Source organism: Macaca mulatta, chromosome 12 (genome assembly GCF_049350105.2).
Source record: "Macaca mulatta isolate MMU2019108-1 chromosome 12, T2T-MMU8v2.0, whole genome shotgun sequence".
Taxonomy (NCBI): domain Eukaryota; kingdom Metazoa; phylum Chordata; class Mammalia; order Primates; family Cercopithecidae; genus Macaca; species Macaca mulatta.
Genome location: NC_133417.1, coordinates 63,597,234 through 63,613,243, shown reverse-complemented (window position 1 = coordinate 63,613,243; position 16,010 = coordinate 63,597,234). Strand labels below are relative to the sequence as shown.

Sequence of the window (16,010 nt, the reverse complement as noted above, 5' to 3'; positions counted from 1 at the left end):
GCTTTCTTCAGATCACTTTAAAATGGAGACAGTAAACACCAGCTGAGGCTTGATTTGCCCACGCTCCCAAACAACGGACCCTTCCTTGTTTGTTTTGAGAAGTTTGAACTTGGCTCTGCCTTTCCTGTAGACTGCAGCAGTTTCCACAGGCACAGCCGTACAAATATTGTACGATTCCACTTATAGGGGGTACCCAGAATAGGCAAAGTCACAGAGACAGAAAGTAGGGTAGAGGTTACCGGAAGCTGAGGGGAAGGAAGGAGGAGGAGTTGTAGTTTAATGGGCATGGAGTTTTTGTCTGGAATGATGAAAATGTACTGGAAATGGATGGGTGTGACAGTTGCACAGCATTGAATCGTACACTTGAAAAAAGCTAAAGGGTAAATGTTATATATATTTTGCCACAATAAACGAGAGCAAACAATGACAACAATAACATATTCGGTATCAATTCCCCTAAGATGGTGTCATCTCCTGGGGACAGCTCCTAGTCTGTGTTGTGTGGCAGCGACATGGTCATGGGAGGGAGGGTGAAGGGGACAGGAGCTCCAGTTCTGGGAGAATGGGCCCCATACAGGAAGACCCAGCCAGGAGTGCGGGTCAGACGGCTGCAAGAATCTCCTAGCACTGAGAGCTCGTGTAGGTTTGGACATCAGCTGGAAGGCTCAGCTCATCTTTCCTAGGTACCTTTCTTACTTCTGAAGACAAACCAAAAAGTTCTTTTCATTTGACAGAGGCTAGAAAGTGTTAGAAAGCTGTTCTGGTTGAGTGGGTCTGCTTCAGTCTGGGGACTCCGTGAGAGCTGCGTGGGATCACAGAAAGCCGACTCCGAGAAAGTGGAAGCACAGTGGAGCCTGCTCAGGAAACACAGGCTTTCTGGGGTCTTTCTGTTGGTGAGGGAAGGAGACAGGTTGCTTACTGGAAAGAGTTTAAGACAGTGGCCTCTAGGTGGTGCACAGACCGTGATAAATACCTGAGAAGAGGATGAGATTTTATCAGTGAATCAAGCTTCATGGCTCCGTTCAGAAGCAGGGGATTTTTATGAGGACACTACTCCCTGCCCCAGCTGAAGGCAAGCCCTAAATGTGAACCTCCTGGATTCGATTTAAAGATGGCAGAGCTTTGATCATCTTGATGGCAGTGGGGGGAAGGCATCACAGCTCCCTGAGGATGCCGCGGAGCCATCAGCTGTGGCCTTTCCCGGGAGGAGAGAGGTGAAGTGTGCCCATGGAAACGTTCGATGCTCTGAGAAGAAAAGGCCTCTTGTTACTCCCGGGAGGGTGTCAGCGGGGGCGCTGGCTGAACGCCGTGGTGGAAGGGGTGATCTCCCAGCCGTCAGGATAGAATGCATTCAGACCCTCAGCTCCCGGAGTGTGTTTTCCCCCCTCCTCTTTTCAAGCCTGTATCATCTCAGCAAGCGCCTCAAGTGAGCAGGAGACAGGACGGAGGCCAGCCACTGGGGAGGCAGGGCTGGAGGAGCAGGCAGCTCCTCTCACCCTCCCAAGGCCATTCTCATGCAACACACAACACACACACGCGCAAAGACCCGTGAGGACAGACTGACACGGCCTGGAGAGTGCGGCAATCCATTGCTGCAGAGTGGAGCAGGCGTTGCTCACTCTCAGTGCCCAGGTTAGTTCTGTTTTTCTCCATTAAACCACAAGGGCTCAGTCACTTCACCTTTGCTGAGCAGGTCTATTCATGATTCCGTGCAAACTGGGAGCACTTAGCTAGTTGGTGACATGCATTTACGGGAGGCCCTCCGAGGGCCCCACACTTGCCTCAAGGCAGTGGTGAGGTACAGAGGAAGCAGAAACTTCTGTCTCAGCCTTCAGGAAGGTACAGTCTAGAGCTACACTACCCGTTCTGGTAGCCACTGGCCATATGTGGCTATTTCAATTAAAAGTAGCTAAAATAAAAAATTCACCTCCTAGGTTGAACTAGCTATGTTTCAAGTGCTTGGTAGCCACATGTGGCCAGTGGCTACCGTACTGGACAGCACCAAAACCATTCCCATCCTTGCAGAAAGTTCTGCTGGACAGTATTGGGGCATTTTGGGCATCTATGGGCACGACATAAGGCCACTTACAAAGGTGGAAATTAAGAGCAAATGAATGGGGGGAAATGAAGGCTCAGAAGAATTGTGTCTTCCAGCCAGTCAGTGGTCTTCTGATTTCTACTCCAGAGTTTAGAAGCATCCTGAGGATGGTCTTGACCCTAATACATGAAATGTTTGCGTTTGGGGCGGGGAGTGGGGTTGAGCACTAGTGTGGTGATGGTAGGTTAGCTATTGGAATAGATTTTAGGGTAACTAGAAGCACACTCTCTAAGCTGTAGCTCCCCAGATATGTGAATGATTCATTTCTGGTTTCACTTCATCTATGGTGTTCTTCCCCACCTTCTGCCTTCCTCTGTCTTACTGTATTTACTCTCTCTCACTCCCTCTTATGGTACTGACTATGTGTCAGGGGCCGGGCTAAGTGCTTTCACACATCTCATTTAATTCCCACCACCTTCTGTGAGTTGGAATTGCTGCCTATCTAAGCAGCAGATCCATTTCCTCTCCCCAAATACAGCTCCTGCTCTCCCCAGCCCTTGGCTGTCCCAGTAAGAGGACTGCACTCCCAGCTCCAAGGGAGGGCTTCACTGATCCAAGAGGAGTCCTTTGTGATCAATAGGCTGAGGAACACAGCTCAAGGCCGATCTCCTTGCCATAGCAATTAGTTGAGAAATGAGGTGTGACTTCTTTGGGCCAATAGGAAACAAGAGACAGTTAGCTAAGTGCTTCTGGGAAAGAAGTTTGCTTTATCTTAAAAGAGGGTTACTAGAGATGTCTCTTGCCACTGACTTCCTAGTGTATGGATATAAGGCCTAGACCTGCTGCATCCGTTTCTGTGCTGCTCAACACATAGCAGAGAGAAGAGCCAAAAACTCGCAGAGAAAGGGTGTGGGAGGGCCTGGACGGAGCTATGGCTGGTGCTCTGGGCTCAGCGATGCCAGCCAGTCAACCCCTTGGTTGTTTCAGCTTTTCGCCTTAGGCTTTCTGGGATTGCAGCCCACAAAACACCAAATGGGCATCTCCTTTGGCAGATGATGAAACTCAGGCTAAGAGAATTTGATAACTTGCCCGGAATCACCTAGCTGGGAAAAGGCAGAGCAGGTTAGAAATACAGATGTCCTTGACCCCAGACACATGCTCTTTTGTTCATCACACTGTTTCTTCTTTACATGAACCATGCTGGTATTTCAAAGGACTTACAGGAGAAACCAAGACAAAGCTGAAGCAATCATATCTTTGAGGCCCCAAGAATACCTTTACCTGGAATAGTACTTGAGAATGCTCTGATAGTCTGATTTTTGTAGGTAATTGCAAACCATATACAGACTTTAACAATTCACTGGCAGCTACAGTTGATGGTCCTATTTATTTCTTGCTTTTTCCCAGGGCCCTTAGGGAACTCTTTTGGGCTTTTCTTTTTTTTTTGGAAGAGTGGGTGGGAAACGTCTAGACAGAACTGCTGGGGTGGGGGGAAATGCCTTTCACCAGGTGATTTAAATTAAATACCTGAGCTCTTTTAAGGATTCAGCCAACTGAGCTCCCGGGCAGCCAGGTCTCACCTTTACCCTTTGCTTTTATTTATTGCATATCCAGGGAGCTTGCTGGTAAGCCAGCAGGTGACTCGACTCCCTTCAATGTTGGGAAGCTGTGGTTGCTGCCTTAGGGACTTTTCAATCTTTCAGAATTCAGTCAACAACCCCGGGGAGGGCTGTGATTCTGTCTTTGTCTCTTTGTCACTCTTCTGGTGTCTCTCAGCTCCCTCCCCTAATGGTGCCCTTGACCTTATTTAATGAAGGTCATCCCCCTTGCAAATATCATTTTAAACATATCAGCCACTGATAACTGAGAGATTGCCTAGCAGAAAGGTCACAGCTGAAAATTATCCTCTTTCCTTGCTCCCCTTAGCAATTACTCTGGAGGAGATGCCCTGGGGGAGGCAGAAGTTGCCCACACAGGAAAGCCCTTAGGAGTCTGTGGATTAGCGTCAGCTGCACTCCTGCTGCTGCACGAACTGGGAGCACTGGCTGAAACAACACTGCCTTCAAGAACTTTCGTCTCGGCCCTGGTGGAAATGCTAGCAGTGGAACTTATCCGTATCTGCACAGGGCTGCAGCAACCTCAGTTCTTGCCTCCTCAGAAGAAAGAATTTGACTGAGGAGCATAAGGCAGGAGAGATCAAGGGGAGTTTTAGAGCAGGAGTGAAAGTTTCTTAAAAAGCTTTAGTTAGCCTGGCATGGTGGCGGGCGCCTGTAACCCTAGCTACTCTGGAGGCTGAGGCAGGAGAATCGCTTGAATCCAGGAGGCGGAGCTTGCAGTGAGCTGAGATTGCGCCACTGCACTCCAGCCTGGGCGGCAGAGCGAGACTCCATCTCAAAAAAATAAAATAAAATAATAAAATAAAATAAAAAAGCTTTTGAGCAGGAATGAAAGGAAGGCACACTTGGAAGAGGGCCAGGCAAGTGGCTTGAGTGGCCACCTGCCCTGTTTGATCTTTTGACTTGGGGTTTATATGTTGGCATACTTCTGGGGTCTTGTGTGTTCCTTCTCCCGATTCTTTCCTCGGGGTGGCCTGCCAGGGCTTGGGAAGGGAACATGTGTAGTGTGTTGACTGGAGTTGTACGCATGCTCACCTGAGGCATCCTCCCTTCCTAGGCTAGCATTCCTAGAGGAAGGTCCTACACCAGTTAAACTCTGCCATTTTGCCTCTTAATGCGCATGCTGGAGCCCTTGCCCAACTCCTGAGATCTTATCGGGAAGCTGCTCATCACCAGTTTCAAGTGTTTTCTATTTACTGGGAGCCTGCCTTTCCCTGGCACTGGCTGTGACCAATTACTATTTGAGAGAGTTAACAACCGCCTGACCATCACCTGATGGTTGCCTGACACTCCTGGTATGTGTGTCAGGGAGCCCTCTCCTGCTAGGCTCATGCCTGACTAGCTACCTACTGTAACAGGAGCTGTTCACTTTGAGAACTAACAACCTGCAAAACCTGCTGCTTTCAATGCTTAGGCTTCGTGGCTGAGTTGTTAGACATTTAAAGCTGCAAAGAGCTTTCCTCTCTCATCCCCACTGTCCTCTGTGTTTGCTGTCCTTTTCTGATTATTGAAGAAGCATATGGGTTTGATTTTTCCCCAAAGAAAAGACCAAGGGTTACCAACCCACTTCCTAACTAGCAACAGGGCCACTGGGCAGCCCCGAACAGGATGAATTGTACCTAAAGACCTGAAGTAGGTGAGCCTTCAAACTTTAGCCAACCCAAGTGTCAGGCTCCTCCCAACCACAGGATGAAAGGTTAGCTGAGTAGGAGACGTGGTCTGCTGTCTATAGACACCTTTGGGCTTGGTGCCTTCCAGAGATTTTCAGATCAATGCCATTGGACTGCTGTGTTTTTCATTCTCTTAAGTGCCTGCCCTGCCTCCAGGAGAGTTCCACCCTGCAAACACAATCCCAGAAGGCTCCCTGTCTCCCACTATAAAGCAATTCTTATGTGCATGAGGGAGAGAATGTACAAGAGGACTCGTGTTGGATAAAAGATGATGGATTCCGGCAAAAAGTCATGCTTTAAGTAATGATAAGAGAGAAACTATGAGGGCAACATATTGTTAGCCTGGTTCTAAACCATGGTAACTCTGCACCATTTCCACACTAAGAAGATTTTATTGACTTCTGGGATTGAGACTGGATCATGTGTTCCTCCAAGAATGAATTAAAATGAGGCAACTATAATCCCCGGGGGAGGATTGGGGGGTGTCCTGCCCGTTCCCTTAGGTGCTAGATGACCACTTCAGTTAGCATCTGGCTTTGTGATTCTGTCCCAGTAGGAACCTCACTGCAACAGCATTTGCTGGAGAATTTGGAACAAGAAGACCTCATTGGACTTTATCCAAGGGGATTTAGTCACCGAAGATCTAACACTCCTCATGATAAGGCTGTGGCACAGTTCCAGAACCTGGCTCCAAGGGAGAAGTCATACAAGATACCATGTGTGTGTGTTTTGATGTCCTTTTGTGTTGTGTTTGTGGGAGGTATATATGTGTCATGAGTTTGTTTGCAGATGTGCCTGTATAGCATGTGTTTGTGGGGGATGTGTGAAGACAGAGATGCTCAGCTGCTTACCGTAGACACTCACTGTATGTGTTGGATTGAGACTGGGGCCTCCCCATCACAGCCTCCATCTGGGACAGAGGCTCAGAGATGCTGCCTTCCATTTTTCCCTCACCCCCTCCTCAGGAAGTGCCTCAGGCGTGTTTGTCTCTGTCAGGGCCAGTCCCCATGCAGATTAGCTAAAGCCAAAGGGTGACATGGACTGCAGCTTTGTCCAGCCGAGGCTGCAGCTCTTCCTGGGAGCCTTTCCTTAAATTCCAGATTCCTTGCTCAGCCAGCCGAGTCCATCCATTTCCATCTCAGGCCCCTCCAGTTCTGGTTTCCAGAGCAGTTCCTATTTCCTGCATCCAGCCTGCATCATCCCGGGGTCAGGGGGTCAGGCTGCCTTTTACATCTTTTTTTTTTTTTTTTTTTTTTTTTTGAGACAAGGTCTTGCTCTGTCACCCAGGCTGGAGTGCAGTGGCACGATCACTGCACACTGCAGCCTTGACCTCCTGGGCTTAAGTGATCCTCCTGCCTCAGCCCCCCAAGTAGCTGGGACTACAGGCTTTAGCTACCACGTCTGGCTTTTTTTTTTTTTTTTTTTTTTCGTAGCGACAGGGTCTTGAACTCCTGGCCTCAAGAAATCCTCCTGCCTCATCCTCCCAAAGTTCTGGGATTACAGACATGAACCACTGCACGTGGCCCAGCTGCTTGTTAACCAACTTTTCCACAGCCACTGAGGGAGCAGTTGCACTCCCCACCACCACCCTCAAGAGAGAGCTAGCCACTGTCCCCACTCTGAACGCCCTCTCACCCGCCAGCCTCCTCTGTCCTGCTAGCTGCCCTCTGCCTCCACCCACTGCTTGTTCTCTTTTGTTTGAACAGAACCATCCAACATCTCCCATAGGCCCACTGGCTCCAGCAGGGGCGGTGACTGCTAACGAGTCCCATCCCATTGATTCCCTCCCCTACAGGTGTCTGCAAGGGAGCACTCTTCTGGACAGACACAAACAGGAAGAGAGGGCAGGTGGCTCTCCTCACAGTGAGAGCACGCTTGTGAGGTATGGAGACAATGCCAGCTACAATTGCATCAGGCAGGCTCCTTGTGGGTCTCCCCTGTGGCTCTGATGCCTGGCAGGGAAGGGACCCTGGAGGGGGACTGCTGCTCAGGTATCCAGACACCTGGCTGAGGGAGAGAGGGTAGGGACCCACAGACCCTCTAGGACCACGACAGCCCAGCCACCCCGGGCGGGATGCGCAGCGGGCTGTCAGGGCATGCTCCTTGGAGCTTGGTCTGGCTTCTCTTTGCTGTTCTTGGAAGCTGTGTCTTTGGAAAACAGAAGCTGGAGTTCCCCCAGCCCTTCAGGTGGCTGGTGTTTGCCTTCTCTCTCTGCCCTACCAGCCGCACCTCTCTGGAACACTCTGATGTGCATTTATGGAATGCCCCAGTCACTAATCTTACAATCAGTTTAATAAAAAGGAGAAAAACAAATCACCCAGTCACATATCTATGGCATTAGTCACAAAAACCTTGACCTCAAGTGCCCGGATTACACCAGCCCCTCCATCCCATGAGGCAAATGGTGCCCACATCACCACTCCTTCCAATGGATGGGTCCCTGAGCACTGGCCTGGCAGACTTGAGACTCACTTGGTGCCCTGTTCTCCTGTCCAAGCCGTGGAGAACTCCAGAGGCAAGACTGCCTGGGTTCACTGTCCAGAGCCGATACTCCCTTGCCATGGGCTCTCAGACAAGTCATGAACCTCCCTGCGCCTCAGTTATCTCTAAAGGGCGGGAGGTAATTTTAGTGCCCACCTGATAAAGTCATAATGGGGATTAATAAGTTTCCTGAGGACCTGGAAAGTGCCAGCTCTTACTGCTGACGCTAATATGGCCATGCGTAGCCCAGTACAGCTGCGGAGAAAGCCTAGGCAAACAACCTTCCAGAGCAGAGATGATACTGCTTGCTCCGAGCCAGTTCACCCAAGGGCGAAATGTGATCCTGGAACAAATGCACAGCTTGCTTCTTGCTATGGGAGGCTGTCCCAAAGACATCCACCCTTTTGCTGTCTCCATCAGAACTGAGAGTGGCACCCCTTTAACAGGGTAGAGTCCCTCTGGTTTTAAATGGCTGCCACTTATCACATGCCTCTGCAGTCTGGCTAGGAGTGAGCCGGATGCAAAGAGCTGGGTGTGTGCAGTGCATAACCACAGCCTGGCCAGCGCTGGGCTCATCTGGCTATGTGTTGCACCTGATGACATCAGGGGTTGCCTTGCTCCCCAGTGGGGACAACTCGGCTGTCATAGGGACAAATTATGAGGGGATTCCTGTCCACTCCCATGAAGGAGAGAATGGAGAAGCCAGGGAGAAGTGCTGCTCACCAGCTCTGTTCTTCTCTGCAACATGGGATGTGTACTGTGAGCTCATCTCAGACTCATCGCACCCAAATCTCTGCAGGTGGAGAGTCTTCCCAGTCTTCCCCCCTGAATCTGATGCACCTCCATGCTTGAAGACTGTGGACTTACGGGAATTACCTGATGCTTAGGTGTGTGGAGTCAGATGGTCATTTAGTAAGAGCCTAGCGGGTTCTAGGCAAAGGCAAACAAAAACTGGTGAGTCTCCGTCTAGACTCTGGTTTTCTGAGAACTGCCCAAAGAAGTAAATACTTGAGTCCACATGAAAACTGTCATCTGATCTTTACTAGTTGAATTCAGACTGCTCACTGGGTGGTTTTTCAGCCTCATTCTGCAGGGCCATATGCTGACATGGGTGCCACCACCCAGGTAGGAGATTCAGGTTGAGCTGTGCCCTGGTCCAGCTGCAGAGCAGGCAGGCACTGGGAAGGAACCCAATGGCCTGGCTGGGAGGCAAAGTGAGAGGCACTGCAAGTTCTTAACCAGGCCCAGGAAAGGAAAGGGCTGTTGAGCAGGCTATATGGATGAACGGAGACAGCTCCCATGGCTCCCACCCCTCACTAAGAGCCTGGGGGCTTGGCAGGGGAGCCTGGGCCACCCCTTGGTCTTCCTCTGAGTCCTTTAGATGCTGTTTGGCCACCTCGGGCACAAGTGAGAACATGTGGCTGAGATGTTTCCCTGCAGGCTTGTTCCTGAGAACAGTCACCTGGGCAGTCAGTCCGAAGGTGGCTGCTGGGAAACCTCAGGCCTAGGAGTTGGACCCAGGACTCACATGGTGTGAGCCCAGCTCAGAGAAACAAAGCTCATCCTTGGAGCAGGGCCAGTGGAGGCAGCTGAACTTCACGGTCCAGACCAACAAAGCCATCCTTAGTGGCGCTCATGGGAGAGGAGCCTGGGAGGGACAAAAGCCAGACACTGGCCACTCTTTAAAACATAAGGAGCTTCATTGTCTCATACCCTGCTGGTGGGGCCAATGGACAGTGAGGACTGAACATGTGTGAGGTGCCATGTCACTTCTCAAAGATGGATCACAGAGGCCTGTGCTGTCAGTCTGGGCTGTCAGCTGCGTCAGCTGACAAGGCTGGCCACTCACCAGTTTCTAAGGCTGGGAAACATCTGTTGCTATTGTTTGCCTTGTCTCTTCTTGACTTGCTGCAGAAAAGGCTTGTAATAGTTATTTGCAAAAACAGGTGGAGTGCTTTGAAGAAAAGCTCTATATAAACAAAAATGACACAAACAGGTTGCTCTGCTGCGAGGCTGATCTGACTCCACCCTGGCTCAGCTCTGTCATGTCAGCAAGCCTGCTGTCTTCCCCAGAAACGGGCCATTAGAGGCCTTGGGGAGGAGAATACTGAACATAGCATTGGGGCGAGAAGACCTTAAATCGAGCCCTAACGTGACCCTTACTGACTCTGTGACCTTGGCGAAGTCACTCAACTTTTCTTCCTCAGCCTGATTCTGTCATCTGGGAAATGTGGGTAAGCGGAACTCTTTCGGTGTCGTGTGAAGATTAACTAGACAGTGCTTATGAAATCAACTGGCTCCCATTAGTTAGAAAAGTCAGAAAGTTCTGGCTTTGGGTATGACTTTATTCAGGTTCTAAGAATGCCAGCAGGTTTTGCCCCTTGGTCCTTCTTCCCCTGGGTTGGCCTGTTCCTGACTCCATCTGGAAGCTCTGGCAGCCTCAGCCTCACACCACAACAACACTTAGCCCAGCAGACCAAAGCAGGTACCCATGACTCAGTGTTCCGGTAAAGTCCTGAGATTCACTCTGCCTGGACCAGGTTAAGTCATGTGACCCCTAAACCAGAACCAACCAATATGGCTGGGACACTGAATGCTCAGATTGACCTCACTCACTTACTCACTCACTCACCAAGTGTTTATTGAGCATCTATTATGTACCAGCTACTATTGTGTATTCCGGAGGCATAATATTGACACGACAGGTTAGACCCCTACCCTGTTGGGGCTTACTTACCAGTAGGAGACAGAAAACAAACAAGTACATCAAACAGAATGATACAAAATTAGGAAATGATAACAGATATTAAAAAATAAACCATCCACAGCAGATTAAGAGGGTAGAGAGTGATGTGGGGTATGGGGTGGAGTGCTGCTTAAATAAGATGGCTCTCTTAGGAGGTGACATTTGAGTAGAGACCTGAATGCAATGAGAATAGAAGCTGCGAGAAGATCCAGGAACAGAATATTCTAGGCAGAGGGGGCCAGTGCAGAGGCTCTGAAGCAGAACAAGCCAGGTTGATAAAGGAAGAGCCACAGTGGCCAGTATGGACAGAGGAGAGTGGACTGACAGAGAGCAAGGGGAAGAGAGGTGGGGAAATGGCAGACACCATGGGAGGCCAGGCCCTGCTGGCATGGGGAGGAGACAGAGCTTCATTCTGACCATGGTGGAGTCTACAGGCTTTTCAGAAGGGAAGAGGCATGACACGAGTTATGCTCGGAAAAGCCCCCTTGCTGCTGTGTGGAGAGGGGTGGGGAAACAGGGGCCAGACAATAGTGGCTGGAACGGGGATGGTGACAGAGCTGGTGAGAAGTGGCTGGACTCAGGACATGTTGTAGGTCATGAGTTCCATCCCTGGAACCGGAAGCTTGTGACCTTCCCAAATGGAAATCGGGAGCTGTTGCCAGAAGTAATGGGGGTAGAGTTTTCCATGACTTTCACCATTTGTAGTTTCATCAACGTTTCCGTGTGGTGCTACAGTTTCACCATCATTAGCATTTCCTTGGATAGAAACTGTGTCTCCAATTTCTTTTTCTTCCTCCAAGGCCTAGAATCATTTCAAGGGATTTTAGAGATAATGTGGTCCAACTCCACCTCTTTACAGAGCAGAATCCTAAAGCTTAGGAAAATTTTGGAATTGCACAAAGTCCCTCAGCGAATCAGAGCTGGAACTGGCATGCAGCGCTCCTGATTCCTGGTGCTGGCTCCGTTCATGGAACAAAGGCTTAATTTGGGATGCTGCCAAGAACTGGTGGGGGTGCTGGGAGAGGGTCTTACCCTTCTGCATTCTCCATCAGCATCTCCCCAAAAACCAGTGTGCTCAATAAGCAGATACCCCATTCCTGCTGACCACTACCCCGTCCCCAAATCCTGCGATACAGAAGTGCTGGAGCTGCCCCCACGTACAGTCAACAGCTTTTCTTTAACAATGCTAATGAGAGTCAAGCATCTAGGCCGTAAAAGGCAGGCTCACATATGGGAAACACCGGGGTAGTGCCTTATTTTTATCATTTTTATTTTTTTAGAGGAAACTTTATTTGAAGTACAGTCTTTTTATTCCAGCTGGGAGAGCTGCCAGTGGACAGTTCATTGCTCCTCAGCCACAGGGGCAAGCGTCTGCCTTTGAGCAGGGCTGCAGTTCTGCAGTCTATAAAGCAAGATGGATGGGCAGCTTTGCAGGAGCAGAAAGGGCCAGCATGGAGCAGCCTGGGAGGGGACTGCCTAAACTCTCCTGCAGACGCTCAGTGTGCCTTGGCCAGTCTCCTGTGGTAGAGAGGCCTGGGGACAGCTTTTGTCCTTGGGCCCAGCACAGTGCCTGACACTCTGGAGGAATCAATATGCTGGGTGAAGAAAGGGCCAGAGTGGTTGGATCCCCGTGACATGCACACTTGCTGAGCTGTAGCACAAGTCCTCTGGGCCATCTTCTGGGTGATGGGGGTGTCTGGTATCATGAGGGGGACATGCCTTGAGCAATCTGGAGTTCTTATTAAGAGCATTACAGTGGAATACACTCTCCCTCCATCTGTGTGTATGTGGTTTTAATTTTCTACTAAGAAAAATAATCCAGATTCTCTTTCATCAGTAACCACTATGGTCAGAAGATGCTGTCACAGAGGCCAGTGGGAGTAGTTCGTGGGTTTAATCATGAAAATGGCCGGCTGTCCTCTCTGAGGAGGACACGAAATGACACCTTGGATGGCTTTCTTTCCTTGCTCATCCTCGTTTCAGTAGAGGGCCAGCTGGCTGTGCAGGGCTGCCGTCTCTCAGTGTCTGTGCACTGCTGAGGGGACAGCCAGGGAGGTGTAAATACTCACTAATAAGCTCCATGCAAGAGCTGAGGATCTCGACAGAAGCTCTTCTGAGATGGTGAAGGCAAGAAGAGCGGTATGTCTGGCATCAGGCAGAGAAGTAGAGAGAGGGAGCCCTGACCGCAGGACACATGTGCCGTACCTCGCTGGACTAAACAGAGACATTCTTTCTCTCGGGCCAGCTGAGGCATGACAGCAAACAAACAGAGGCAGCGATGGCCCTGCAGCCCGTGGCGCGTGGGGAAGCAGAGCCAGGGAGAGGCTGCTGGTGGTTGATGTTCGGGGGATGGCCAGTGAGGGACGCTGGGGTCCTGACTAATGACTGCCCAGTGCTGGCTTTGGTGAAGACGTGAAGGGGCTGCCCACATGAACGCCCACTACTGATACTCTTGCCACTGACCTTCAGCAGGGGTTTGGGGGTTGCTCCTGGGGGTCCACGTAGGCTGCGGACTTCAATGGAACACTTTCTGTGGCTGCTGGCCATGGGAAATTTCCCTTGCCATCAAGAAAGAACATGCATGGGCAAGTGGCTGAGAGCGCTCAGGAGGCTTTAGCTAATGTGTCCTCCACAGGGGGCCGGCTGGGAGGGGCCAGTCCTGGGCGGAGGTTTCCTCCGTCGTCTGCTACTCCAGGCTCAGCCAGCTGCCCAGTGCCCCTGCCCAGCCAGTGACAACCTGGTTCCTGGGCTTCCCCCGGCCTCTCACTCCTCACCCCAGCACTGTGTGGAGCCTCTATAGCCGCGTGGAGAACAAGTCCAGGTGAAGGGCTGACTCACACCTTCTTTCCTCCCCTGTCCCCTGCGTCTAGGAAGGGCTCTGTTTGAAGAAAGACGCCCCCTGCTTCTCGTCCCATGTCCTCCAAGAGGCTGCCCACCTTCCTTCTCACACACAAACTGTACACACCTGCGGGGGACAGATGGATTTTTCTAACCATGCTTTCCTCAGCGCTTTCTCTCCTCAGGATTTCAGCATCCAGAATGTGTGTGTGTCTGTGTTTATGTGTTGACCAATTTCTGCCCACCTAAAAAACAAATCACCCTAACATCCTTGCTTACATCACTGTGAGACCTCCTCACCTTAAAACGTGTTAAATTCACTGCAAGGCTTTGTTTAGAGAGCAAGTCTGAAATGTCTAGGGGTAAGCACCCCAGAGCCACAGCACAAAGGGCTCTCTCTTGAAGGAGAGCAGTTGCTGTCGTTCTCGTTCCACACGTGGGACACATGTGCACCACAGAAATGCCAGTTGTCTTTCTCTGGTAACCACTCACATCAGAGATACCCCCTTGGCCCTCCCTTGTCAGATGAGTTTAATTACTGACATGGATGCCTACTGGGGGGTGGGGAGCAAACTGGGATCCTTGGATTTCAATAAAGTCCAAACCGCTTTGAAATCCAGGTACAGCCAACCTTCAATTATCCACACTGAGGAAAGGGAGCGTGGATAATCCCAAACAGCAGATGATTAAAAAATCATTTCTTTTGGCTTTTGGGCAGGTACCATATGCTATTTGCAACAGAGCAGCAAAATTTCCTCTCTAGTTGTGTTTTGCTCAGATTAATATTGCAATGAGCTTGCATTTCTCCTCATGCACCACCTGCCAGCAGAGGGGTTCGAACAGAGGAGGTGTTCAGAAGCACATTGAGTGGTGGGGAGGGAGAGGGATGGCCTGGGGTACTGATGAGAAGCCAAAGGCTTGACAGAGAGGAGAAGGGAAAGAAGAAAAGAAACAAATTAAAAACTCCACATGGAAGGACCAGATATTAGAGGGTAAATCCTCCTGGGGCATTGCCTTACTCTTGTCCAACTTTCAAGCATACACTTTCTGCCTGTGTGCACGAACCATCTCTTTAGATGCCTGGTCGACTGTCTATGGCGTGTGACTAGTCCTTGCCTGCCTCCTTGCCTGGGCTTATGCTGTACTACCTGCCGGAAATGCTCCTTTCCTCTCCTGTCCCTTCCAAATTTCATGTATCTTTCAAGACCCAGCACATTTCTCGTCTTCTCCACAAAGCCTTTTCCAATCACACCCATATGAGGATCTTCTTCCTCTCTTCCAGGCCCCTTCTGAATGCCCCTAGCACAGTATTCTCTGTGGCAACCTATCTGGAGTATAGGCTCCATGAGGTGGGGACAGGTGCTGTGCCAGGCCTCTTGGTGTTCCCTCTGGCACCTACACAGTGTTTGGGACATGCCCAGTAGTTGTCCCCTACTGGAAGACTGATGGACTAAATCTTTCAGGAAGGCACGAAGGCACTAAACCAGTGGTTCTCAAGCTTGAGTGGCCTAAGACTCCCCTGGGGGACTTGGTAAAAGGGTTTCCTGGGATCAGCCCCCAGAGATGCTGCTTCAGCAGGTTGGGTGGAGCTCAGAGTCGGGTATTTTCAACAAGTCAGTGCTCAGGTGACTGACCGCTGTGGAGTCAGTTGTAAACGCACATATCACCAACACACACACACCAAGGAACTTTCATCCTTGTGTTCCATATACAAAGGTGAAGCCAAAAGGTTAAAAACAGAGACACAGCAAAACACACTGGTGTTATTAGTGTTATCTCTCATAATTCCAAATGCTGATTTCAGCATGTTCTTAAAAAGAAAAAAAAGGCAAAATGTGGAGGCTAGAAGTACAGAGGTTTGCAACAGATTCTCCATATTTCTTTAATCCCAAACTGCACCTTCTCCACTTTTTAGCATCTCTGATATCAGAGTACAGCTTGCAATCAGTGGTATGCTACAACTAGCTTGATCCTAGCTCCACTCTCCACCATCACACTTCAGTGAATTATGTGCAATGCTGGCGCTACCCATGTTGAGTTTCACTGCCATTTAAGTGTTTTCGAAAAGATTATGTGACAATTTGGCATTGAAATGAAAATTACTGCATATACAGAAGAGCATGAAAACAGAGCAGCAAGGCATAAATTTGATATTAGTGAAACAACCATTTGTTGGAGGAATAATCACACTTCCATATTTTCTTACAAAGAAGCAACCAATAGGATCAATTGCTTTATAGCTTTGCTGCTCAAACTGTAGCACTGGGGCCGGCAGCTTTGGCCTCAGCAGGGAGCTTGTGAGAACTGCTGGATCTCAGGCTCTAGCCCAGACCTGTTGTATATCTACAGTTTAACAAGATCCCCAGGTAATTTATATGAACAGGAAAGTTTGAGAAGCATAGCTTTATAGGACTTATGAAAGGAAGATATCCACAAGTAGATAAAGCTGAGTTAGGTTTGTTACCAAGATATGCACAAAAGGATCATCTATCACACACTAAGCTTGTGAAAAGAGATGTCAGCAGCTGAGAAGAAAATACAGGAGAGCATAAGAGAGTGTATCACCAATTCACGTGAAAGCCCCGAGGATGTTAATTGTGTGGGGAAAACGTGGGCATTGA

General features: G+C 49.8%; 1 long non-coding RNA gene across 1 annotated transcript; it reads left to right on the top strand.

Annotated features, from left to right (window-relative positions):
- The first annotated feature begins 994 nt into the window (after positions 1–994).
- Positions 995–10,591, top strand: LOC144333381 (uncharacterized). The gene is made up of 2 exons (XR_013401990.1): positions 995–1,632; positions 3,965–10,591. It is a non-coding gene; the product is annotated as an uncharacterized LOC144333381 (long non-coding RNA).
- Positions 10,592–16,010: the final 5,419 nt, after the last annotated feature.